The sequence below is a fragment of the Piliocolobus tephrosceles genome, chromosome 2 (assembly GCF_002776525.5).
Source record: "Piliocolobus tephrosceles isolate RC106 chromosome 2, ASM277652v3, whole genome shotgun sequence".
NCBI lineage: Eukaryota > Metazoa > Chordata > Mammalia > Primates > Cercopithecidae > Piliocolobus > Piliocolobus tephrosceles.
The window spans coordinates 136590886-136618431 of NC_045435.1; the positions used below are offsets into that span (position 1 = coordinate 136590886).

The window sequence follows — 27546 nt, forward strand, 5'->3', positions numbered from 1 at the left end:
CTAAGAAAAACAAGCTAAGGCCAGCGACAGAAATAACCCTTGGGAAAGATACTTGCCTGCAGCAAACAGGATGCCACAGTGATCCACCAGCCCGAACTCCTTTTTGAGTCTGGGCCTCCCTCAATGGTGGTTTCCAAGCTAAGTTTGGAAAGGTTCCCCTTGTGAATGATGTGAGAACTGGGGCAGGCTTAGCCACCCCACTGAGCACACTCTGCCTAGCCACATTCACCAGAGCTCATCTGCAGCTGCAGTTCTGGGCACCACAGTCTATCTTGATTTCTTGCTCAGGGTTTGATGATATCCATGGGATCAGATTGGCTAAATATTGCATTCCCAATGTGAAAGTCTAACTTTATCCACAATTAACCCTTAATGCTTTTCCATTTTTCTTCCCCAGCTCTCCTGGACAGGCTTTGGAGCTCTAGGAAAGTTTAACCCAATTTGTTACCATGTCCCTGGCCACCTCCTGGGTAAGCAGGAATTAAGGGTGCCTGCTGTGTACTTAGGAGAGTTACCAACAAAGGACTCATCCTTCCTTCAGTTAAGTGGAAAGATTCCAGGTTCCCAAGTTCGGATACCATTGAGAGGGCATTTCTTGGAGAGGCCTGGTGATCCAGCTGCACCCCCTACCCCCACCTGCAGCTCCTAAATTTTTCACAGTGACATTGAATCTGCTACTTGCCAAACTAGATCTTCTACACAATTAAACTATCCTTCCCACACCTCCCTTTTTTTTTTTTTTTAAATTCTTTGTTTTTATTGTGGTAAGATGTACGTAATACAAAACTTACTATTTTAATCATTTTTGAATACATTGTTCAGTAGTGTTAAGTATATTCATATTATTTTCCAATCATAACCACCAACTGTGTCTAGAACTTTTTCATCATCCTAAACTGAAACTCTTTACCTGTAGGGGTAAAGGGAAAACCTCTCCTTGGCCCTTGGAAGATTCATTGAAAAATTTACTGATAAAGGCAGATTAATAGAAGAAAACACACACAGTTATTAACAAATACACAGGGGAGAATCACAGAGTGACTACCCAGTATACCAGTGGAGGCCAAATACTTTTATAGCCTTATTGCAGAGAGGAAGGGAGGCAAGGGGGAATGCAAGTAAATTCTATCAAAGGACAGTAGATGGTTATTAGTGAATGGATACTTGGGAGAATGAATGGATGGAGGAACAGAGATCAACTTGTAAATGGTTTTATTTGGATACTGAATGAGCCTGAGGGATAGACATTATTCAGTGAAAGGGTCTGATCATGTCTGGTTACATTCTTGGTTTTCTTTCTTTTCTTTTCTTTTTATTTTTGAGACAGGTTCTCACTCTGTCACCCAGCCTGGAGTACAGTGGTGTGATCATGGCTCACTGCAGCCTCGACTTCCTGGACTCAAGAGATCCTCCTACCTCAGCCTCCTGGGTAGCTGGGACCACAGGAATGTGCCACCACCTAATTTCTGTATTTTTTGTGGAGGCTTAGTTTCACCATGTTGCCCAGGTTGGTGTTGAGCTCCTGGACTCAAGCAATCCTCCACCTGCCACCCAAAGTGCTGGGATTACAGGTATGAACCACTGCACCCAGCCTTGATTTTTTTCTGCAACAGGTACTGAGATAATAGGGAGGGAAAGGAAAAATAATTATTCTTCTTGGTGGGCCCATCCTGTCTTTATGTAGACAGGGGAGAGGTCTCTTGATCTCTAAGGGCTTTTAATTCACAATACTCACGGTACTGGGGAGCTATGTTTCGGGATGATGTTCCTTGTGCTCTTTCGTATCGTTTAAAGATTTACTCCCATTCTCCACTTCCCCCAGCCCCTGGCAACCATCCTTCTACTTGCCGCCTCTGCTAACTGACTACTCCAGGTATCTCACATGAGTGGAATTATTCAGTGCGGAATTTTTGAGGCAGTTTCCAGAATATGCCAAACACCAAAGCCAATTTAGACCACCAATTATTTCTTCCTTCTTGGCTTCCTAACCTTACCTAGACCACCCTGGAGCCTGCCCTTTTGCAGGCTTAATCTGTGATGGCGGATTAAAAAGTGGAATTATTCCTTTTGTGTCTGGCTTATTTCACATAACATAATATCCTTAAAGTTCACCCAGGTTGTGACATGTCCTGCACTGCCTACTTTGATCTTTACTCTGTTCCCACAGCCTCATCCTTGTGCTCAGGTTCTGCCTTCTCCTCCTCTCACTGCTTTGTTCCATGTACTCTCTGTGACCCTCATTCTGTGGTAAACAAAATCCTTTAACTAGTCCCAAATGTGGCCTCCTTCTATGAGACACTCAGCCTGGAGTCGGGGCCCAGATCACATTCTTTAAAGGTGGCGTCTTCTTAAGAATTGATTTTAAGGTCACATCTTGACAGGAGTTATGATAAGATTATCAAGAAAGAGGAGAGGAAGCAGTAAAACAATGAGACCAGGAGACACGAGGAAAAGGGAATGAAAGGGCCTCCTGCTTTAATTGGAGCCCAGAGCCCTTGGAGCCTGGAGCCCCTGCAGCCTCTTCCAGGGAATTGCCCTTTATTTTCCCACCTGCCACACACTGCAGGTTCCTTTCCACCTTTGTGGATTGTCTGTGGTTTCCTGCACAGGAAACAACAGAGCCAGAGCCATGAGGGTGGTGGGGGCTCCACCAATATCAATGCATTTTCTGAGGTCTTTCTGCGAAAACAGCACAAGGGATGGAGAAGCAGCAGACACCAACTGCATGCTGAGGCTGTGTCTGTGTGAAGGGGAAGCATTACAAAACCCTGTTAAAAATATTACCTCTTTAATCTCTTAATTTTCTTCCTGTTGATAACGTAAGGGCTGACATACCTAGAAAACCACTGGTGAAAGCTCAGTGGAATTTTTACCAGCCCCTCCAGGTTGTTAATCAGGTCCGTGCCAATCACCAGGTGAAGCGAGGTGGGCAGGGAGATAACTGTCCCTGCGCAGGTTGAGTGACCCAGTTTTAAAGGGAGAGCTCAGATTTCGTGGTTTTTCTATTATTGCACTTAATATGGTTGCCTGTTATTTCTAAGAAAAGGGAACTGCTGGCGGTCCATGTGGAATTTCTCTGGAGGGGCTATCTGAAGCTTAACTTCAGCCATTCCTTTCGTTGGCTACTTCTCAGGTCATTTGTGATGGGCTGAATCAGACATTTATAAACAAATAAGTTCGTTTCATATTTGACTCATCAAAACACTTTGTTGGGTGTTGTTTGTTGTTGTTGTTTGTTTGTTTTTTGAGACACTGTCTCACTCTGTTGCCCAGGCTGGAGTGCAGTGGCATAATCTCAGCTCACTGCAATCTCTGCCTCTCAGGTTCAAGCAATTCTCCTACCTCAGCCTCCCAAGTAGCTAGGATTACAGGCGCATGCCACCGCACCTGGCTAATTTTTGTATTTTTAGGAGAGACAGGGTTTCACCATGTTGACCAGGCTGGTCTCAAACTCCTGACCTCAAGTGATCTGCCTGCCTCGGCCTCCCAAGGTTGTTGGTTTTTAGGCACACTTTCAGTCTTAGCTACTGAGTAATGGATACTATAATTGAATCTGAAATGGTAGAGTTTGATGCGTTTATAAGGGCTCACATGTTCTGATATTTTGTTTTGGGTTTTGGTGGGTGGGCGGTTAGCCTCTTTTTTAACTGCCGTCACAGATTAAGCCTGCAAAAGAACAGGCTCCAGGGTGGTCTAGGCAGGGTTAGGAAGCCAAGAAGGAAGAAATAATTCGTGGTCTATATCGGCTTTGGTGTTTCACTCAACCTCTGCTCTTTGGCATATTCTGGAAGCTGCTTCAAAAAAAAATGAGGCAGCAAAATAACTTGAGTAGAATAAACATTATTGTAGGGTGTCCTGAGAAGCTATCTCATTCATCTGCACCCTGCTGGACCTACTTGGCTACCCTGCTTCTGTGAAAGGAATCAGTGGGACTCCTCTTGGTAGTCTCTTTTCATGCCAACAGTCCTTACCATGTTATCTGGAATGTTCACTTTTGCCTCATGTAGTTCCCTGATGCTGTCGTGCAAGGCTCTTATTTTTACTGTTTCCATCTGAGATGGAGAAAAGCTAGTTATCACCCTGATAGTGGATTTACTCAGCCTCTATAAATTTAGAAAATGAGTATTGTTGAGTTTTCCTTCATTCTTCTCTTCTCTAGAATCTTACTAGAGATTCTGTTTCTTCACTGAAGCCTAGCATCCTTTGCCCACGCCTGCCTATAATATCTAATCTGTTAACTATAGATTTGAAAGAGGTTTTGTGTTTGCAACATTTTTCAGAGAAGGCATACTTTGTGTTAATGACCCTTTAATTCAGGGACAGAGAGAGGGTTTTGTACTGAAGGAATGGAGGTGGGATGGGTTCAGGGAATATGTCTGAAGGTGGGGTGGGGCAGTGAAGTGCTCAAGAGTGCAGGTCCGAAGCTGGACTGCTTGGTTGGAATTCTAGCTCTGCTGAATCTAGCTATGTGACCTTGCATAAATCTTTACCTCTTTGTACCTCAGTTTCTTTTTAAAAAAATTTTATTGCAATTTTGTGGGGATTATATGAGATTATGCAAATGGATTAACACAGCACCCGGGATATTGCACACTGAATACATGTTGTCTATCATTCTCATCATCATCATCATCATCATCATTGTTGTTGTTGTCCTCATCATTATCATTATCACTTACTGGCTAGACTGTGAGCTGCTTCAGGACAGGGAACTGTGATTTACCTGGAACATGTAGGGGGCGCTTAGCAACTGTTTGCTGAATGAATGAGCAAATGTTGCTTAGTGTTAGTCTTTCCTTTCAGCCTTTTCTTTTAGGATTGATTTATTCTTGAGGTTTCCCTTTGTTTTCCTCCCTTGCTCTTAAAGACAAAATAATAAGTGTAATTTTGGAAAGAAAGGAATATAAAATACTCATTCATGATCTCACAAGTTAATTACTCATCCTTCTTAGTTTATTTCTAGTTGGTTCTTCTTATGGTAGATTACCATTCAAAAATACTTTCTTCCTCACCTCCACTTCCATGGGAGAAGTATACTTCCCTTCTCAGTTGGTGTTGGGCTTTACCATGTGACTTGTTTTGGCCTTAGAAAGGGGTACTTTCTCATACTTTGACTCTACACTCAGCCACGCCATTTGCTTTGGCTAATGGGATGTTAGTAAACATGATATAAGTAGGGGCTTGAAGTTCATTTGTGCAGTTGGTTTGCCCTCTTGAACCACTGCCATTGCCATGAGAAGAGCTTACCCTAGCTGGCTACCCCCCCTTCATCCAGAATGAATAAGCAAGGAACAACCTCAACAATCTCCTTGAGTCCAACCTGCATCAAGGGGATAAGCCCAGCTGGACTTCAGCTTAAAGCTTAAAGCAAAAATGCCCAGCCAAGCCAAGCCCCATCCATATTTGTAGATCCATGGCTGAGTAGCAGACATATGAGAAATAAGTGCATATTGTTTGTTATGCAACAATAATGGATTGACCCACTTATCAGAGCATACATTTAATTTGCACATTGATATAACCAAACCATAATACTATTTCATATTTTACTTTAAATTCACATGCATTGAATCATGGCTGGGTTTTTCTATGTTGCTGCACAGTTTTAAAATTTTCAACTAGCACTACAATACTTTATCAAATTAATCTAGAAAATAATAATGTAGTAATATTGACTCTGATGTATTGAGGACGTAGTATGTGTCAGGTACTATGCTTTGCATGCATTCAATCCTTTCAACAATCCCATGAGGTAAACCTAACTCATCATTCCATATTTTCAAAGTCAGAGGTAATGTGGCACAGATTTAAGAATATGGACTCTGGAGCCAAAGGGTCTGGGTTTGAACGTTAGCTCTGCTGCTTCTTAGCTGTGTGACCTTGGAAAACCCACTTTACCTCTTTTGTCCAGTTTCTTCACCTGTAAAAGTGATAATAATAGTACCTACCTTATACATTTGCAGTTTTTAACTTGAAATGAGTTAATATACCTAAACATTTAGAACAGTGCCTGTTCTATCTAATCTGTGTTGGTAATTATTATGAATGAGGAAAGTGAATTGCAGAGGCTAAACAGCTTGCTCAAAGTCATACAATTAGTAGATTATAGTATTTGTATAGTTTTCATGTGTTTTCCCATGACAATTATAAAATAAAAATGCACAGAAAAAATAAGGTACCCTGGCAAATATTGGTAGTGAGCTTTTAAGCACCATCTGGAGAAGCAGGGCCTCTTGACTAGTGAACTTTGGGTATTAATGGTCCAGGAGCAAGTCCAGTTTTAAGAAGAGAGAGAAATTGAGTTTCAGAGAGTTTGAACACTTTGCCCTAGGTCACATGGATGATTAATGGTAGAAAAAGAAAACCTTGGTTTCTCTGACCGCAAACTTGGGGATTTTTTAGGGTATAAGATTATTTATTTAAAAACAGTCAGTAATTGCTTATTTAAAAATAAAAGGAGTGGTCTCTTGAAGATTAATTTTTGTTATATAGCAAGGCAACCCACTTAACATTTAGCAAGGATTTTGTTTTTTACTTCTTTAGCAAGAAACATTAAGCTATTTCCTTGCTTGTGTTTTGAGAGTATAAGTTGAAGTAGAGGAATGATTTCTGCCTTGTCATGAGTTAAGATCCTTTTTTTCCCCAGACTGACTCTTGGAGAGTCTGGTCTCTCCTTAGATGTCAGCATTCTTGATTGTTTAGAAAGCAGGAAGCCAGTAACTGTTCATATTTCAGGGTCAAAGAGGCAAAGCTGCCTGTGGCGTTCTTTGTTTTGAGGGTCTGAATCCTTCCATTACTCCCCAGGTGTCCTTACTGAACAGAAAAGGGATGGAGTAAATCTTTTGTACTTCTGTGCTGAAATGGAGTTGATGAATTCCAGGTGTGTGGCTATGAATGCTTGGGGGAGGAAAATGGAATAAATAATGATTCTAGTCAACAAGTGATGGGCTCCTGAACCCATTGCTGACTTGGTTCCCCTGGCTGGCGCCATGGAAGAAATGGTTTTATATAGGAGTGGAGGGGCTGAGGACCTGGGCAACAAGCCAAGGGCAGCTGGAGCTGGGGTGGCAGTGGAGAGAGTGCAGGCAGTGTTCTCCACAGGATGGTGGCGCGGTGCTGGGAGCTGGACCATGCCTGGGCTGCGCATCACCACCAAGAGGTCAGCAGTGTCTTGTTCAGACTCAGAAAACAATACTCCAAATGACGGACTCAGAAGCAACCTCAGAAGCAAAAGTTTTCCTCTGACTTTCTCTTGCCTCTCAGTCCCATTCTCCCCTGAGGCTGCCGTAGAAACTAGAATCCCTCTTCCCCAAGGTGGGTCATAGAACCAGAACCTCTTTTCTCCAAGTCCAGCCATAAAACCTAAAAATATCTATCTAACTTTCCCTTTGCCTTTCTGTGTAAAAACTGGTCATAAAAAAATGATCTGACCTGTCTTGTTTGACTGTAGGCCATAAGACCTCCATTCTAGAAGGTCCCGCTCCATATCCAGATTGGAAAAAACAAAACAAAACAAAAAAACCCCACATGCTCAGAGAGGCCGAGAAGAATCTAGACAGACAGGCCTTGCTGGGTTTCCTTCTCGGGTTCTTAGCATTAGATCACACCCTTTTTGTCCAATCATATTTTGACACGGCTGTCCATACTCTGTTAAACCTCGGTGTAAAAATGAACCATTTCTTCTGTATCTTCGGGTCTTCATTCTGAAGGCTTCCGTGTCATGTGAAACTATCATCAATAAATTTGTATGCCTTTACTCCTATTAATCTTCCTCTTTTCAGTAAACCTTCAAAGGGAGAAGGAGAAGTTTTCCCTTGTTCTTTACAATCTGTTGGTCCTGAAACACCAAAAGCCCACTGTGAGAAGCAGAGACAGCAGAGGCAGGAGTTGGCAGGGAAGACTCCAGTGCTCTCCGTGTCAGTGGGGGAGGTGGGCTGACCCTTTTCTTCTAAGGTTTGTGACCTCAAGCCTTATGTTTTGTAGAGTTCACAGAGAGGCAGTTTCCCAAGAGGGATGATAATGGACTTCATTTCCTATATGGTAGTGGGGGTAGGCAGGGCGCCTGGCAACAAGGGCTTGGGCCTCTTCTAATTTGACTTGAAGACATAAGAGAGACGGGAACATATTTGTATTGGAGTGTTAAGAAGCTCTCCGAACCAGTTACAGTCATAACTCTTAGGAGCTGTTTAAAGAAAACGTTAGCCATGTCCCTGGTTTTCAAACGGAAAGAATCAAGCGTGCACTCTTCTGATTGACCCGTGGTATTCCTGCAAGACTTCCAGAAGAACAATGGCTGGAGCAAAGGGTATAATATTTTAAGGGAAAATTGCTTTTATATTTGGGCAAAACTACCAAATTTTGTTCATATTACAAAATAGAAAAAAAAAATCTTGTCGATATTTAATGACATAGAAAATTGTTCTCAACATAGTGGCAAATGAAAAAAGCAAGTTTATTACCAGGATGTTCAGTGTGATCTCCTTTTGCAACCCTAAATGGATAGATCTCTGCAGAGAAAAACGTCTAGAAAGATGTATTCCAACATGCTCACCGTGCTTACTCTTTGTTTGTTGTAATAAAGGGCACTTTTTATTTTTCCATTCTGCTTCTCTGTGCTGTTTGAATATTTTTATGGCAAACATGTATTGCTTTTATAGTAAGAACAATGTGCCACATAGGTTTTTATTTTTAAACACGGGAAGCAAATCTAAACAACAACAAAAATCCCTGCTGCCTTTGTGTTCAGGATGGTGGAAGACAGTAAGGCCGTTTCATCTAATGGGAGTGTAGATATCAGGGCTAGAGGATAATGACTCAGAGCCGGTGGAAATGCGGCCGGTGGAACAAGTTTCAAACAGGAAAGTGCTTGTGGGGCGACCTCTGGGGTCAGCCACAGAGCTTACTGCAGATTCCACCAAAAGAGTAAGAAGATCCAAAAGGGCAAGGGGTAGGGTCTGTTGGGCGGGCGTGTCCCAGTTTAAACAAAGCCGCTTTGATGTGCTTCCCAGCCGGCAGGCACAGGAATGCAAGGCCCTGCTCTCTCTTGCAGCCAAGAGGGAGTTATAAACATCCATCTTCAAGGGAAGATCCATCGGCTCCTCTCAACCACAAAGGAAAGATTTACAGGTAATGTTTTCCTCCCATACAGAAGTGTGATTAAGCAAATGCTTGGGAGGGTTTTGTTTTTTTTTCTTTCCTCTTTCCTACACTGCAAATAGACATGCTTTGTTTTTCTCTCATGCCTCGTGATGTTTAGAATGACTTTTATAGACACGTACTGACGTTCAGTGCTTACAGTATGCTTTCCTCGTATCTATCAGGAGAACCAGTCGTGTAGAATATGTCATTCCCTGTTCTGAGATAAGCAGGGACCACTTAGGCCTTAGGGCGTCTGGTCTGTGCTGGAGATTGGCTGGCCCAGGGCCCCACCTAGCCCATCCACAAGTCCCCAAGTCGGGATTGCCTATGTGGTAAGGAAGAGAATACACCATGACTATTGTACACTTTGGAACAATGAGCTAAGGGAATGCCTTGGGAGGGAATGGGGGTCTGTTTTAAGGCAATTCTCTTTAAAAGTCTTTTTTATTTAGACAGCTGTAATAGGATGCCAAGAGCTTGAGCTGGAGAGGGACAGTTCTGCCATAGACTGGTGGTGTGATCTTAAAAATTTAGTTAATTTTTCTGAGACTTAACTTCTGACACCTGTAAAACTTAGATTACCTTCTTGTGTCTGGAGGCTGTACCAAAGGATATAAAAATAAGGTAGTAAGGTGCCGCCTACGCTGGCATTCCAGAGTGGAGGGCTACCTAAGCAGGACCTGCAAAGGAGGTGCAAGCCCTGTCTGAGAACCACCCAAGAGACAGTGCCTAGAAATACGTGTCCTTCCTTCAGAACCTCAACTGCAGAAACCCAAAGGGGAGAGGCCAACACTGGTTCACGCTCTAAGGGAATGAATCAGCTCTGTCTTCTGCTTATTCAGGACACATGGGAGAGAGAAACAAACTAAAGGTTACCAGGGAAGAGGGCTGGTGGGAAGAGAAAGAGAGTCTGTGGAGTGGCCTGCTGGAAGCCAGGGGAACTGTAGGAGGCTGGGAGGAGGGGACATTGTCCCTATTAAGGAAAAACAGGTAAAAAAAAAAAAAAAAAAAAATCCCAGTGATGGTCTGGCGTGGGGGTAGTGGTGTCTCTGAAGAATCCATGAACTTACCTGACGAGAAAAATCGTCTTACAGAGCCGCCATGAAGTAGAAACTGAGGCCCCTATCATGTCAGGGCCTGTCAGGTAAGGTTTTTCCTGCACCTGACCTCTCCTTGCTCTCCCCGCCATACCACATCTAGAGGAGCAGGGGGCACCCCCAGGAGTGGGGGAGGAGGTTAGAGGAGCTAGACCAGGAAGACAGAGACAAGGCTACCCACAGCCCCCACACACTGCAGCAGGCCTGGAAGGAGGAGAGGAACTGGAGTTTTAGGTGACATCTGGAGTTTCTTTTTACATGAGAGTCAACACAAAATGGAAGTGAGCCTGTTTTGTGATTGGAAGTAATCAGAGAATTTTTTATTATGTGAAAATAAATATTTGCACAAATATCCAGGGGTTCACCCAAGTTTTCTCCAAGGTAACTTGGAGGATGAATCAGACCCTTGGAGTGGTTTGAATATGCAAGGTTGAGGAAAAGAATATAGCTATTTTCTAATTGCCCATTTTATTAGTTAGGGTTCTCCAGAGAAACAGAACCAATAGGATGTATATGTGTGTATGTGTTTGTGTATTTATGTGTATGTCTGTCTGTCTATCTATCTATCTATCTATCTATCTATCTATCTATCTATCATCTATCTATGAATGACAGAGTATAAGGAATTGGCTCACCTGATTACAGACTGGCAACTCCAAAAGCTCCAGGGTGAGCTAGCAGGCTGGAGACTCAGGAAAGAGCTGAAGTTGCAGTTCAAGTCTAAAGGCAATCTACTGGCAGAATTTCTACCTGCCCTGGGGATGTCAGTTTCTTGTTCTGTTCAAGCCTTCAACTGATTGGATGAGACCCGCCCACGTTATAGAGGACAGTCTGCTTTATTCAAAGTCCACTGATTTAAATGTTCATCTCAGGCAAAAACACAGTCACAGTAACATCTAAAATAACATTTGACCAAATTTCTGGGCATCCTGGCCTAGCCAAGTTGACACATCAAATTAACTACCACATCTATGATTAGTCCTGCACATTCATATTATCTTCTTAGTCTATATTTATAGAAGTGAAACCCCATAAGATATAGTGTAAAAAGATCATGTGAAATTAAAAGATTTTCAAATATATTGACTAATTACCTCTCACAAAGTTGTGTTTTGAAAACAATTTTAAATTTTACTGTACTGTATGAGTATAGTATGAGTACAATATATATTGTTTGAGTACTGTATGCAATTATAATTCCACAATTCTCCACACCACATGAACCATTGATAATATCTATGAATGTTAGGTATTAGCTTTAAAAAACTGTTAATGTGATAGGCAACAATAGAGTCTCCTTGCTTGAATTTGCATTTGCAATTTTGATTATTATGAAATTTAACATATATTAACATGTTTATTGACCACTTGTATTTCTCCCTTGGCTCTTGGCTTCTTCATGGTTTGCCAATTTTTCCATTAGCCTCTTTCAGACCAGTTAAATTTAAATATGTACTTTAACCTTTGCCAGTCTTCAAAAGAAGAGGCAAAATTCCAAACCACACCGACTTACAGCTCAGTGAAAGGACAACCTGTGAGCTTTGCATTTGCTCTTCCCACACTGAATCAGAACCTCTGAGCAGTTCCTCCCTTTCAAGTTTAACAAAGCAACAGTAAGTATGAGAAATAAACAATCTAAGTATGGAAAACTCTTGAGAAAAAAGCAAAACCCATGGCAGAAAAATACTACCATTGCCCCCAGCTCTTCAATACAGAGAAATGAGCTGCCTGGGGGACAGATCGTCTTATTGCAATGTGGCCTTAGAAGCAGAACGGGGGCTGATGGTCATTCTGCGGACGGGGCAGGACCCCAGAGACAATTGTGCTTGCCTTTGAAGGTGAATTATTTCTATCATTCCAAGGCATCAAGAAACAATTCCGGCATTGTCAACAGCGTTTTCAGGTCTTGGCCCAACATTTTTAGAGAAAGGTCTTAAATTATTTTGTCATCAAATCAAGCTCAACTGCAAAACTCAACTGAAGGTTAAAAAATAAAAACAACAAAAACTGGCTACAGAGCATTTCACAAAAGACTCAGGGTTTGGGGAACATTGTACAACAAAATGTTTGTCTCTCCCACCATTTCTTACCTTCAGATAATTTCTGGGGCTTTGGTATGGAAAGCTGAGAGACAAATAGGTGTTTCTCTGTCTCCCGTTGGGACAATAAATGAGATGTGTGTGTTTGGGAAAACTACAAACTGTTCTTATTTTACCTTGCTTTTCCCAAAGTCTAGGGCAGCTCTTCGAATTGTTGAAAGTTTCAAATCAAAGTCCTCTCCACCCAGAAGATTTGACAACTTAGATGTCACTAGTCTCATGACCAATTCAGAATTCTCCAGTAAGCTAAGGTTGCAAAAAAAAAAAAAAAAAGGTCCAGAATCTTTGAAGTTTTGGACCTTGGCTATTTTAGAAGCTTTTTAGAGCCCATTTTAAGGGCTTTGATTCCAGAAAATAATCAGCAGCAAATGGAAGCACTGAAGGAAAGCCTGGGGATGTCGAATGATGTCCATGGACCATTAACCAGAAAGAATTCTTGGAAAACTGCAACCAGCATCTTGTACCAGTTCCCATTTTCCTGGTTGACTCCTAGGTGGGTACTTGGAAGAAATAAAATTGAAATTTGGCCTTCCTGGAGATAGGGAAAGGAGAGTACTAGTCATATAGTAGAGGAGGGAACGTGGTATTTCTATACTTTCTCAGCAGCCGTGACTACTTCATTGCTTCCAGAGTCACACTCTAATAATTGGGCTAAAATGTTTGATGAATGTTTTAGCTCAGGCTGCCATAACGAATACAATTGACTGTGTAGATTGAAAAAACAGAAATTTATTTTTCTCACAGTTCTGGAGGTTAGAAATCTGAGATGAGGGAGCCAATATGGTCAGGTTCCACTGAGGGCTCTTTTCCTGGCTTGCTGATGGCTGCCTTCTTGGTGTGTCCTCACATGGTGAAGAAAGAAAGAGAGAAATCTTCCTAGAAGGGTGCTAATCGCATTATGAGGGCCCCACTCTGGTGACCTTATCTAAACCTAATTACCTCCCCAAGGGCCCCATTTTTGAATACCATCACACTGGAGGGCAGGACTTCAACACATGAATTTTAGGGTGACATGATTCAGTACCTAGCAGTGAACTTGATGAAAATAGTGTTGAGGTCCTGGTTCAGTTCTCCATTGCTCCTCCTCTTGTCTCTTTCATGTTTTCCATGGTTTCTTTGCTCTTCTGTGTGTAATGTTAAGTCCTGATGCATAGGCACTGTCTGATACCTTGGCAGGCAAGGTAAGGAACTGGGGCTATGGTTGTAGGGCTTGTTGCCTTCTTCATAATGAAAGTGATGCTGGCTACATCTCTGAAACTTGTTGGTATTTCTGTAGCATTCCTCATGCTCCACCATAGTAAACTAGGCTGTATACTCTGGTGAGCAGGAAATAGCAACCAGAGTTTGTCCTCCAGTCCATTTGGGAACAGCTAGACTGAGAGTGGGCAATTTTTTCTTTTTCTTTTTGTAAATGACCAAGTAGTAAATATTCAGGATTTTGTGGATAACGTGGTCTCTGTCATAACTACTCAACTCTGCCATTGTACCACGAAAGTAGTCATAGATGACATGCAGATTAATGAGTGTAGCTGTTTTCCACTAAAACATTTACAAAAAACAGCAGGCCAATTTGACCAATGGATAATAGTCTGCTGGCCCTTGAATTACCCTTTTACTCTGTTTCTTGCTTACATTTTTTTCCTTCTTTATTCTAGCATTGATCTTTCAGATACCTATGGATCACCTTCATTTCCTTTGTTCTCATAACCAGTTTCTTTGATTCTGCCTTTAGAACTTATACCCATCCTTCAAAACTTTCTGTCACTAATGAATTTGGGTAGTCCCTTATCTAAGGTGTGACCTGTATAGCCTGAATCTGGTTGGGACAGTGAGTTGGGCTCTATATGGGTGAAGCAAAAGCCAATCAGACAGAAAGAAATGATGACTGAATGTTTTCTCCTCTGTTTGGACTATTTTAGGAATATGGATGCCCATTACATCCCTAGAAGGAATCAGGAGCCCATAGATTAGAGGCCATCAGTCTAATTCTGGTTGCCAGACACCTGCCGCTGTGGTAGTTCACCAGACATCTTGATTTATATATTGAGTGCATGAATTTATTTGGATAGGAAGAACATGGCACATTGCTAACAAGCTGCAGGTTGACTTACCTACTGAACAAAAATCAACTATGGCTTGAAACATTTTCAACCCTAGAAGGACAGGTTTCCTTCACACATCAGCCCTCCTTGCAGGGGAATGTCGAATGGTGAGAAGCCAGATGTTACACTTTTGTAATGAATCTTCATTTCGGGAGCCTCCTCCATTGCTGCCTCTTATGTCAATGCCACTGTGGTCATTTGTGCCTGGATTCTGTCCCCTGCTCCCACTATTTTCTTGGTCACAATGTCCAATCTCAACCCATCAGGCAGTGCGATCCTTTAAAAAAAAATCAGATTGCTTTGTACCTCTGCTCAAAACCCTGCAGTGGCTCCCCAGAGTAAAAGCCAAAGTGCTTACGGTTACTATAAGGCCCCAAATGATCTGATTCCTTCTCCCACCCCATTACTCTTCTAACATCTTCTATAACTCTCCCTGCTGCTGGCTCCACCCAGCTACCCTCTTCTCGCCTTTATTCGAATGCTGTAATCCAGTTTCCCATGCCGCACCATTTGTCTTTTGCTACTTTCAGTTCTCTGCTCAAACATGTCCTTGTTAGTGAAGCTTTCTTGACTTCTTTACTTAATCTCCCCACTCCCACACCACCTTGGAACTCCCTAATTCCCTTGCTGTAATTTACTTTTTTCCAGGGTACTTATGCTGACCTACTGTATTTACTTATCTTCCTGTGTGTTCTTTCTTCCCCACTAGAATGTAAAACTCCATGAGGGCAGGAGCTTAGTCTACTTGATTCATTGTTTTATCCCCAGTGCTTAGAATGGCATTTGATACATAGGGCCTTCTACCGATATATCTATTTGTGTGTATATTTTAGTGAATCAATGCTTGAATGAATGACTACATGAATATGACTTGTGGGTTTTCTCTATGTCCTAAAAGTTCTTCCCTTGACACATGATCCACATGCGTGGAGGTGCCAATTTCTTAGATAGATATTCAGTAATTAAGACCATATAAAACCATTAGGGTCATTAGCTCTGGTGAGGAAGGTAGAATAAATGATGTCCTGCCTAAATGGGAACTTGTCTTGTTTCTAGACTGTAAATGCTTCCAAAATCAGGAATAAAATTCTTCTGTATTTTGTGTACTCACACATGCTGTCACTTTTTACCTTATTTCTTTGCTCATAGAAATGAGAAACATGCTTATTAAATATTAACAGGAAGGATGAGTAGATTCGCCTTTCCCAAAGTATGTTTCATGGAACATGAAATCTAGGGAATTGTTCTATGGAAGAAGGGGATTTTTAACATATCAGTTTGAGATAGCCTTAAATTATGATAGCTAATAATTATAAACGCTAACATTGATTAATTGTCACTATGTACCAACTTCTGTGCCATACATTTTACAAACTTATCTCTTTAGTCCTATTCATCTCTCTGACTCATACCACACATTAGCATATTGAAGGCTCTGAGAAGTCCTGTAGTAATTAAATCTTTCAAATTTCCTTTAGCCCAGCATTTCCCAAACTTATTCGCTTATAGAAACACTTACTCTTCACCACCCCAAGGATACTTATTAACACCTCTTGGATCTATTGTTCTGCAAAACACAAATTGGAAAATGCTGCTCTAGATAAGGGAATTAAATAGAAGAGCAGAATTATGGCAAAACAGATTATTGCAAGGAACTAAATAAGCATTGACCTTTGGGGTCTTTTAAATTAAGACAGCTATCTGCTGAACACCAGGTGATAAGAAGTGATAGCATCTTCTTAGGCCCAGTGGCATAATCTCCGTTTAATTGTCTGAGAAAATAAAAGTGTATTTCTAAGGATCAATACCTACCTAAGAAAAATTTTTTCGTGCTCCTGGGATAGATTCTATGGTTTTACTCATCTAAATCCTGTCCATTTAAAAAATGTTGGTTTGGGTAACCAGCATTACCCAAAAATTTTTATTGAAGGTAAAAATTTTGTCAATAAAAATTTTGTCATTTTAGAATGAAAACTGCATAATTACAAAGTAACAAAGTTGAAGATGTGTGTGAAAGTGTGTATGAGTTTGTGTGAAAGTGTGTATATGTGTGTGTGCTGTTAGAGCTTTTTCTGGCCATGGAATATGGTCTTATATTTTGTGCTACTGGATGGGACCCAAAACGACTCCTTGTCCAGCTCTATAGCCAGCGGGCGCTTCTACCGAAGACATTGGGGTCTATGGAAAGTGGAGTAAGGTGGGCCTCCCTCCTCTTCAAAGAAATAAAAGTCTTTTCTTTGAGTCAAATGGTGGGGATGAGTAGGGGAGTGGGAATGGAACTGAAAAAGAAAAGAAATTGTTCTCCAAGAGATGAAAAGCCCCTGAGATTGGGATGGGTCTTACAATTCTCTTACCCAGAAAAGGCTCTTATGTCTGGCCAAGCCTGCATTTCTGTGTAAAACTATTCTTCCCAAACTAAGTTTCCCTTAATGGATTTTTACACCAAGACTTAATGATTCTTGCCATGATGATTCTCACAGTGATAATATGTTATTTGAGTTTCCTTGAGAAAGCACTTGCTGTCTTGTTATGACTGGGATGTGAAACATTCAAAGGCAGCGAATAAAAAAATGTGAGGAATAGGAACAAATTGTGAATCTAACATCATTTACCTCTTCCAACAAGCCAGTGGAGTGGGACAATGATTCTGTGCTTCTGTTTCTTCAAATAATCCTGTTCTTACTTTAGAAAGAAAATGAAGTGACTTACAGATCAGCAGAGAAAAGCCTGAGCAGAAATATCAAGTCTGACACCCTGGAGACCTTATCCCTCATTGTATGTGACATAGCAAAGAGCAGCTGTGGGGGTGGGGCTTGTGCTTCATGCAGACTCAGGGGATGTTGGGACAGGAAATAAAGGGATGAATAAGTGTCTAATTATTCAGGACATGGGCTTTTATTTCTGAGAAACTTGTGTGTTACACAAAAGAGTTTGAGATAGGAGTGAAAAAAGGGTATAAAATGGGAAACATTTATATTGAACCTACCGAGTGCTAATCAACATCCCAAATGCTTTCTGTATTTTAATTCCTTCAATCCTCTTAATGACCACGTGGGCAGGTTTTGTTGTTATCCTTATTTTACATAGAAGGAAATCACAGCATAGATAACTGATGACTTGCCCAGTGTCACAGAGTTGGAAAGTGGTAGGGCCAGGATTGGAACCCAAATGGGTAGACCCTCGAGTCTATGCTCTTCATGACTCTGCTATGCTGCTTCAAATAACAGGTCTAAGGGCAAGGCTTGGAAGCCAGACCAGCTCTTCATGCACTTAACCTCCTTGAGCCTAAGTTTTCTCATCTGTAAAATGAGAACATTAATTGTTCCTATCTCATAGAGCCATATATGATTATTTAATGAAATAACATGTCAAAAATGCTTAGTAGTCTGGCACCCAGAAAGCCCCTAATAAACATAAGCAGCTTAAAAATGGTGAGCCCCAGAAGATAATCTGAACCATGTTTATCTAGAACTGTGAAAGGGGAAAGGAGCTAATACCCAGAGTGACCCTGTCCAGTAGAACTTGCTGCAATGATAGTAATGTTCTCCGTCTGCACTGTCTAATGTGGTAACCTGATGTACAGCTATCAGACCTTTTAAACGTGGCTAGTGCCACTGAATCATTGATTTTTCATTTTTTAAAATTGTCATTAGTTTATATTTAAATAGCCAAAAAAATGAGGCCATGCACAGTGGCTCATGCCTGTAATCCCAGCACCTCAGGAGGCCGAGGTGGGCAGATCACAAGGTCAGGAGTTCGAGACCAGCCTGGCCAACATGGTGAAACCCATCTCTATTAAAAATATGAAAACTAGCAGGGTGTGGTGATGGGTGCCTGTAATCCCAGCTACTCCAGAGGCTGAAGCAGGAGAATCACCTGAACCTAGGAGGTGGAGGTTGCAGTGAGCCAAGAAAGCACCACTGTACTCCAGCCTGGGCGACAGAGCAAGACTCCGTCTTGGAAAAAGAAAATAAAATTAAGTAAGTAAGAAAGTAAGTAAGTAAATGAATAAATAGCCAAAAAATGTTTTCCTGGAATTAGGGAGCTACAGGGGTTGCAGGTGGAGGGGTGAGGGGTAGAAGGGTTGTGGGTAGGGGCAGAGAAAGACAGGGATTACCAAGTGGTGTGAGGAAACTTCTCGGTGTGGAGGATGTTCATTCTCCTGATCGTGGTAATAGTCCCATAGGCTATACGTGGGTTAAAATGTATCAAATTGTCCACTTTATGAGCAGTTTCTTATACTTCATTCATAGCTCCATAAATCTGTGAACAAAATAGACTCTAGGGTAAATGCAGCTTATACACAGTTTCCTATAGTGGTTTTCAAACTGAGTTTTGAGGGAAACCTTGGTGTTCTCAGGGCTTCTGGGACTGGTGTCTGAGGGAAGTGGTCGGGGGAAGCAGGCTGGCTGAGCTCAGCCTCCAACTCTGCTGCTTCTACCAGAGGAGCTGTTCTCTGGCCTATAATACATCCTCGAGCCTTCAGGTCACTGGTGAAGCCACTCAGGGTCCACTGGTGGAGTGGGCTTCAGAGGCTGGGACTAAGCTGTGGGGAAGTTACAGCTGGGAGGAAGGATGGGGAGGGCCTGGTGGGGGTGGGTCACTCTACAACCTGCCTGGGAACCCAAGGTAAGCGTCAGGTCCTGCTGCAGATCAGCTTCTCCAGGGAAAAGCGGGTACCCCCGGGGAGGGAGACTCTGCACACAGGGCTCCCACATCCCCTGAGATGAGGCATTAAAAGGACTAGGACTTGGGATAGGAACTGTAGTAGGAGTCTGTGTGGTATAGTGAAGAGGTTCTTGTGATGCATCCAGGGAGTTTGTAAATATGCAGAATCCCAAGCCCCTTCCTCTGGGACTCTGATTGAGATGTTCTGGGGAAAGGACCTGGGGATCCTGAGTCCAAGGACCAGGCCAGGAAAAAGCTAGTGGAGTGGACAGAGCACTGGTTCTGGACTCAAAGTGCCCTGGCTCCAACTCTCAGCTCCCTTGGCCATGTGAGCTTAGGCAAGTTACTTAATCTATCAGAGCCATGGGATCTTCATCTTCAATAACTCCCTGTGGCTTAGATAATGTTATGGGCTGAACTATGTCTCACATCAGACTCATGTGTTGAAGCCCTAAACTCCAGTACCTCAGAATGTAATCATATTTGGAAATAAGGTCTTTAAAGAGGTAACTAAATAAAAATAAGGTTGTTGGCAGTAGGTCCCAATCCAATATGACTGGCTTCCTTATAATAGGAGATTAGACATAGACAGGCATAGAGGGAAGACCATGTGATGACACAGGGAGAAGGCAGTTATCTACAAGCAGGGAGAGGGGCCTCGGAAGAAACCAAACCTGCAGACAACTTGATCTTGGACTTCTAGGTTCCAGAACCATGAGAATATAAATTCCTGTTGTCTAAGCTGCCCAGACCGTGGTGTTTTGTTATGGCAACCCTAGCAGATTAATACAAGTAGGAAGTAGAGTATGCAGTGCCTGGCATGCAGTGAAGTCCAGTAAATGGGAGCTATCTTTGTTACTGACACTAATCACCCAACAGAAATATCCAGGAATCTCTAAATAGCTGGTCCTGAAGCCAAGAGGAAATAGTGATGATGTTCGTGTCTGGGTCAGGGCTGCTTTCCTGCAGTAATTGTTTGCTGACCGTGCCCTGGAGGCTGGACCATCTCTGTGCCCAAGAAGACTGGGGCAGTGCTGTGGTGTCGTTCTGCCATTTCCTGGGTTGCAGGGAGAAAGGTATTCCTTTAGTCCTGGTAAGGTGTTGGCATTGACACAAACCTGTCAGGCAGTTATGGTATTGTGGAAGGCCAGCATCCAGTGGAGCGGAGAATAGGTGGGAATAACTCTAATAAAATAGAAAAATGCTACCAAGGAGCCTGGGCATTGAATTTTAAAAGGCATGCTGAGCTTTTGGGGGAATTGAAGTAAGAAATCAGCAGAAGCCACAACAAGGAGGAAATGGGATGCATTTGCCTATGTTGAAATGATTTGGGGAGGTGTTTGATGAGCATTTTGCAAAGCTTTTTTCTCTTTTCCTACTCAGCCGGGAGTTTCTTCCTCTGGATTCCCACAGTGCCTGCCTACCTTCTGAGACTTAGTTCATCATTTCAGTTTACTTGCTTGCTATGTCTCCCATTGAACCCATGGACTCGATGAGAACGGGGATCTTGCAATATTTATCTCAGTTTCCTAGATGGGCATTGAATAGATAGATGGTGGTTTGAGTTTCTGAATGTAGTACTCACATTTTCTACTATAACGTATTCACTCTGACCAAGGCACTACTCTGTGCATCTTAAAAACAGTAACTGATTAAATCTTTTAACCACTCCTATGTATTACATGATGTTAAGCCACAGGGAGAGTAAGCATTTGTCCACGGTCTCACACCTAAGCAGGAAGGAGGATTCAGACCCAGGCAGTCTGGCTCCAGCATTCAGTCACTGAGCATACCGTCACTACCATGGGAGAGTGGCTACTTCTGGTAGCCCTTTCTTCTACACCAAGTGTTTTTAACCTTTTCTGTGCCATGCCCTCCTGGAATTTGCGTGATACCTGAGAACTCTTTCCAAGAATAAACCTTTTAAATGCATAAAAATTAAAACATATAGGATTACAAAAAACCTCAATTATAATAAAATACAGCTATCAAAATAAGATATCAAATTTGTGAAATAGTAGTAGTACACACCTCTTTATTCACACATTAATTTGTGAAATAGTAACGTACACATCTCTTTATTAACAGATTAAATAACAAGAGCTGGCAGTGGATCTAATCACTATTGTAATCCCCCATCAGTCATAATGTTTAATTGCTTCTCGGCCTTTTGGCTAAGATCAAGTGTAGTCATAATGTTTAGAGATTATTATAAACATATCATAAAGTAATATTTGGTGATATCTGCAACAACTGTAAAGTGAGAGGAAGAGGTATGAGATTTTGATTGGTGATAAAGTCACAGTTACTGCACATACTACTGTTGTCTGTTCCTACTTCATAATTGAAAGAAATAAGCAATTCAGTTAGAGATGGTGAAAAAAAAATAGAGGTGTGTGTTTTTGTCATCTAAGGACGCAGACCCCCTGAAGTCGAGGGTTGGATGTGGACCCTTGTTTGGGACCTCTGTTCCAGATGCGCCAGCTTTCATTTCTCCTCAAGTGTGATCTGTCAGCCAGCAGCGTCGGCATCACCTGCAAGGTCGTTGAAATATAGAACACAACCCCCTCCCTAGGTGTATGGATTGGAATCTGCATTTCAATGAGATCTTCAGGTGATTTGTATGCACGTAAACACTTGAGAAGCACTGCAAAATATATGCTTGCTTAGGTTAGACCAGCAAAGAGCTTGAACAGTATAGAAAGGTGTGACTGTACCTGTGTTTCTACCCTTCTTTCTGCCTTTTTACAAGCAACTTCCTGAAGTGAGGTACAACTTAACAGATGGTGATGTTGTAACAATAGCCACTGTCTGTCTGTCTGTCCCACCTTGGGACCACTAACCTTCAGGGCAAGGGTATTAGTATTCTCGATTTTGTCTCCCACAGGTGATGGGTGGACCGACCAGCAGATTCTGCTTTTTGGAGAGTGGAGTCAGCAGCAGTCTACCCATTCTGCCTGTGGCTGGGGGTAAATCAATGCCCTTCACGGAGGAAAGATATTTTGTGTCTCAGATCCAAGTCCAGTTATCCAATCCAGCTTTTCCAACGCTAGAACATAAAGAGCATTTTAATTTTCTTCTCAGCTCTATTTCTCAATTGGTTCTGAACCTTTTGAGGAGGGATCTGATTAATTAGTCCCCTCAAATCCCAGCAATATTGACTGCTGGAAAAGTTAAAGCCAAGTGTACAAAACATCAGGAATGCATTTACGTAATAACCTCATTCCTGAATCATTTGTAAGGCTCTACCCTTGTTTTCCCTTGTATTTCCCTCTTCCCTTGAATTTTTGTTTTCTTTCTGTTATCTTGTTCTATTTGCTCTGTCACTGTAAGCCTTCTTAAATCATTTTTAGAATAAGTTAAGAGCACAGACTCATAAATCAACAAAAGTAGCAATATACAAATATAAAAATACAAATACAAATCTTAGTAGACAGAGGCTGAACCTATATGCAGGGCCACTGCCTTGCTCAACAGCAGGAGGCACCATTCTTGCTGTTTATGTAAATAGTGCTCTTTTTGAGTACAATAGACTACAAGGTGAAAAGTGGAATTATGCAACTGGTGGCTGTGATCCAGAACTTTTGATAAATTTAGTCTCTGTATACTAGTTGGCAATATGTTATTGAAAAGACTAATGAAGTTTTTGGTAACTAAGGGCATTTGGGGTAGGCTGTTCTTTTGTGAAAATGTTCTTAAAGTATTCTAAAAATGTTCTATACTCTTGGGATACATGAATGAATGGAGGTGGCTTCCTCCTTCACTTAGCTTAGAGTATTCAGCGATTTGAAAGCCAGGAATTGAAGCATTGCATGGAGATAGAATTATGCCATTCCCCTGCTAAATGAGTCCAAACACTTTCCATTGCACTTAGAATAATAACTGAACTCCTTATTTGGGTGACAGGCCCTGTAAGATCTAGCTGGCTCCCTGTCTCTTTTATCAGCCTTGCATAGCACCACTCTCCAAAGATCCTTTCATCCTCAGGGTCTCTACATACACCGTTCTTTCTGCCCGGAACACCCTTCCCTTCCCTACCCCTTCACCAGTGCAATGCTGATCATCATCCTTTAGAAGTTAACTCAAACTCCATCAAGTCCCCTGTTACATTCTTTACAATCCTTATAATGTTAATAATCATTGCTCATGCCATCTTTCCTTAGCCTCCCCTTTCCTCTGGCACTGTACACTCCTGAGAACATGGGCTGTACTTGTCTTGTTTTCTATACTTTATTGCCAGCTAGGCTAGCAGTGCCTGGCAACTAGCAGGGGCTCATTGAATGATGTAATGAAGGAATGAATGCAAAATGGGAAACAGATCCACAGACACAACTAAAGCGTTGGAGAACACATGGAGTGAGGACAAATGTAAATGTGAAAAGGAGTGTATTTACCATTTTAAAAAGAAAAGGGAGAGGACTGGTTCTGCTCACATCCTGAACATGCAAAGAGGCCATTGTAAGGGAGGAGGGTCAGCTATGGTCTTCACTGTGGTAGATGAGCAGCTCTACTATTGTCAGGAATTGTGGGACAATAGAAAATTAGTTACAGTGGCAGCAGCAGAAAAAGAGTTAGACATTAAGAATTTTTCTGAATCTCAAGAATAATGAAAATTGAACCAGAAAGGCAGAATAGCCTAGCGTTGATGAGATAGACTCTAGGTTCAAATTCTCACATTACTACTTACTGGCTCCAAGATCTTGGGCAAATTACCTAAACTCTCTGTGCATTATTCACTTACAAAGTGATAATAATGATGGTTCCCACCGCATAGGCAGGGTGAGCATGCTTCAAACTCAGGCACTTTTGAGAGTAAAAGGAGCACTGGGTGCCATAAGCTTTGCTGGGATCGTAGGCATAAATTGGTACTCTACCCAGCACACGAAGAATGGTTAGTCTATTCCTAAAATGTCATAAGGATTAAATAAATTAATATATGTTATCCACTTAGAGGCATGCCTGACACAGTGCTCAGTTAAGGCTCGCTACTATCATTAAGAAATGATAGAATCTTTCTGGAGACTTTAGGAGAAGATGGACAGTTGATTATATGGTTTGGAGTTTCTATCTTGGGGAGCATCAGATTTTAATTGCTTATTTAAAAATTCTCCCTTCATGTTTAATCTTTTTTAAACATTAAACATATGCAGAAACTACCCAGTAACTCCTACCCAGCTCAATAAATAGAATATTGCAGAACTCCAGAGGTCCCTCTTATGTCCCTTCCTAATCAGCAACCCATTGCCTCTACCCCAGGAGTAACCACTTTTCTGACTACCAACCCTGTTGGTGAGTTTTGCCTGTTTTTGAAATGCACACAAATGGATGCATACTGGATGCACTCCTTCATGTCTGACTTCTTCTACTCAATTCTTGGTTAATGTGGTTTACCCCTGCTGTTGAATGGAGTAGAAATCTGTTTAATCTCATTGTTGTGTAATATTCCATTGTGTGAATACACCACAATTTATTTATTGATTCTACTATTGATGGACATTTCCAATTTCAGGCTATTATGAAAAACGTTGCTATGGCTATTCTTATTTTTGGGGATGTACAAGTATCTTCTGTCAGGTTTATGTTAGATCTAGGAGTGGAATTACTGGCTTGTATGGGTGCATATGTTCAGCTTCAATTCACCTCTCCACCAGCATCTATGGGAATTCTGATTGCTCCACATTCTCACCACCCTTAGGCGTTGTAGGTCTTTTTGATTTTAGGTATTCTGAAAGTTATCTCATTGTGAGATTTTAAAAAGTGCTTATGAATTCCACCTAATTATAACAATAACACACACTCTGATTTCCTGAGTACCTACTAATGACGGGTGCTTCACAGAAATTACTTCATTTAATGTATGCACGAACCCTCTGAGTGAGATGTTATTGTTCTCATTTTATAGGTAAGGACCAGTGGGACTCAATCATTTACACACGGTCATGGAGATTATAAGTGTCAAAGCCAGGACCGGGGTCCAGTTCAGTTTAATGCAAGCCCTCTTTCCACAACACCGTGGTGTTGACCCTGCAGCAGTCAAGACCAAAGAGAGAAAATGGCAGCCTTAGGAGAGCAGCAAGGACACCGTGAACCTAGCGGCTGCTCTGATGCTTTCTGTGTGATAAATTCCTGGAAGAGGTGGGTTGTTGGGGTTTACAGATGCTCTTTTGGTCTCACTGCAGGGCATTGTGTATACTCCCTTCTCCAACTCTAATTAGAGATCGGCCCTTTGTTCCCAGGGCACAAGTATTTCAAACGTGCTGAGCCAGAAAACTTGAGTGGACACCTTGTCCCAGCAACAAATGAATCTCACATAGCGTTGGCCCATTATTTTTCCTACTTCTCCTCTTCCTCCATCCTCCTCCTCCTCCTCCTCCTCTTCCTCTTTGAAAGAGCATCAGTCCGTTGTTTGAAGATGACCCCCGAGTCACCCCTGTGGGGAGGCCTCAGTTTTCTCCCTTGCCAAGGATGATGTTGCTCTCATTACCTTACCTATGAGTAAGTGGTACCCGCTGTTGTCACCCAGAGCTTCGTGAGACAGTGATAACCACTCCTGGATGGAAGTCGTGGAAATAAGGGCCACATTTGGGAGGAGCCCCACTTCCCCTAGGATCTTTCTGGGGTTCCCCATTTGCCCTCCTCTCTCTGTCGCAAGTCTGGATCTCCTTAGAGCAACCTGCCCCTCTCTCCACCACAGGGACCTTCAGGATGCTCCCCAGTACACTGTGCTCTTTCATGTATAACTGGAGCTACCTGGAAACTTACCTCCAACCTCCACATGTCCACCATCCATCCTTGAAAAAGAAGACACATCTGTAACTCAGATATTGGTAAATATTTACATTGTAAAATAAACAAAAATGCCAAACTACAGAACACACAAAACCAAAACAACTTAATGAATTATTTATGTAGCAAACACTTTTGTAACTACTGCCTGCAACAAGAAACAGAACATTGCTGACCATCTCTGAGGCCTTCACGTGCCCTGACCCATCACCACCCGTCTCTCCTTAAGAAGGATACTTCTTTCAAAAGTATCTACCTTCCCACTTCTGCAGCCATCATGTCCTTGAGTTATTTTGTATAATTTGATTACCTAAGTGTGCATCCCTAGACACTCTAGCAGAGTTTTCTTTTTGAGACTGGTACAGGTGTTTATCCAAATCATCAGGCAGAAAAATGTCTTAGAGTTCCTCTCATTCTTTCTGTCTCCTTAGTCCCCTCCCACACATCGATTCCTCCTTCCCTTTCTGCCTCTGCTTGCAGCCTCTACGCTGCCCTGTGGCTCCCTGCCTCCCACAGCTGCCTGGCTTGTGTTTTCTGGTTTCCCATTTTGACTGCCTTTTTCCTTCTGAGGAGCAGCCCTTGAAAATCCTGATGAATACAATTCTCTATCTCATTCTTTATAGCTCACATACATACTTAGGATAACTTTGTCCCTCTTTGACTGCTAGAAAACTTCATTTCAGCCTTCAAGACAGGTCAAATATCTCTTCTTCTATAAACACTTCCTTAACTCCCTTCACAGGGTTATTTTTTTGTGTCCTCAAAACATATCTTGAATGCCTTAATTATGCATTCCCCTCACTGTATAGTTACATTTTGCTCACATGTCTGTCTTCCTGGTTGGTAGGGTTATGAGGTGTCTGGCATGTAGGAGGTGATCAATAAATGTCTCTTGAGTGAACAAGGGCCTATGCAAATTCTTCATAATATAGATATTGTGTGGAGTGAGTGCATACAAAAATAATAAGTTGGGAGTGGGCAGAAGCTAGCATATTTTTAGCTGCAATTGTCACGTAACAAACCCACAGGACATATGAAAAATATAGTCAGAGAATATGGGGTGAAGGGACACTGGGGATGTTCCAAAGAAGATAATACAATGCCCTAAAGGGAGCACACATTTTGAGCTAGGAGAATTTTGTGTTTTTTTGTGTGTGTGTTCTTTTTAATTAAATGACATTTTAGAGTTCAGGAAAATCCTCAAAATATGTCAACCACTTTTTAAAAAACAATTAAAGTAATATGCATAATGGTTAACAAATATCAAGCAGTAAAAAAGGTGTGAAACAAAAAGAAAAAGGCTTTCTTTTCCACCTCCCTCTTAACTTGTCTAATTTTCTAGAATCTTTTAAAGAAAATTTCCAGGTACTTTCTCAGGACATCATAAGGCACTTCAAATATTTGCTTACCAGTAGAGAGGGGTCATCTAGAATGTTGACTTTAGCATCAGTCAGATATGGGTTTTAGTCTACTGCTTATTACCTGTGTGACCTACCAGAGGCAAAAGTTTCTCCAAAATCTTGAGCTAAACATTGGTTTAACCATCTTGGATTCTTCAGGATAATAGTTCACCTTTTCTTCCTCATGCTCCTTTTGCTTTCTTTCTCTGTTCCTTCCTTCCTTCCTTCCTTCCTTCCTTCCTTCCTTCCTTCCTTC

General features: G+C 41.8%; 1 non-coding gene and 1 pseudogene across 1 annotated transcript; one reads left to right on the forward strand and one right to left on the reverse strand.

Moving 5' to 3' along the window:
* Positions 1 to 25732, reverse strand: part of LOC111526548 — a 197266-nt pseudogene extending 171534 nt beyond the window's left edge.
* On the forward strand, positions 21259 to 21443 carry LOC111526549. The gene has a single exon (XR_002726418.1). It is a non-coding gene; the product is annotated as a U2 spliceosomal RNA (small nuclear RNA).
* Positions 25733 to 27546: the final 1814 nt, after the last annotated feature.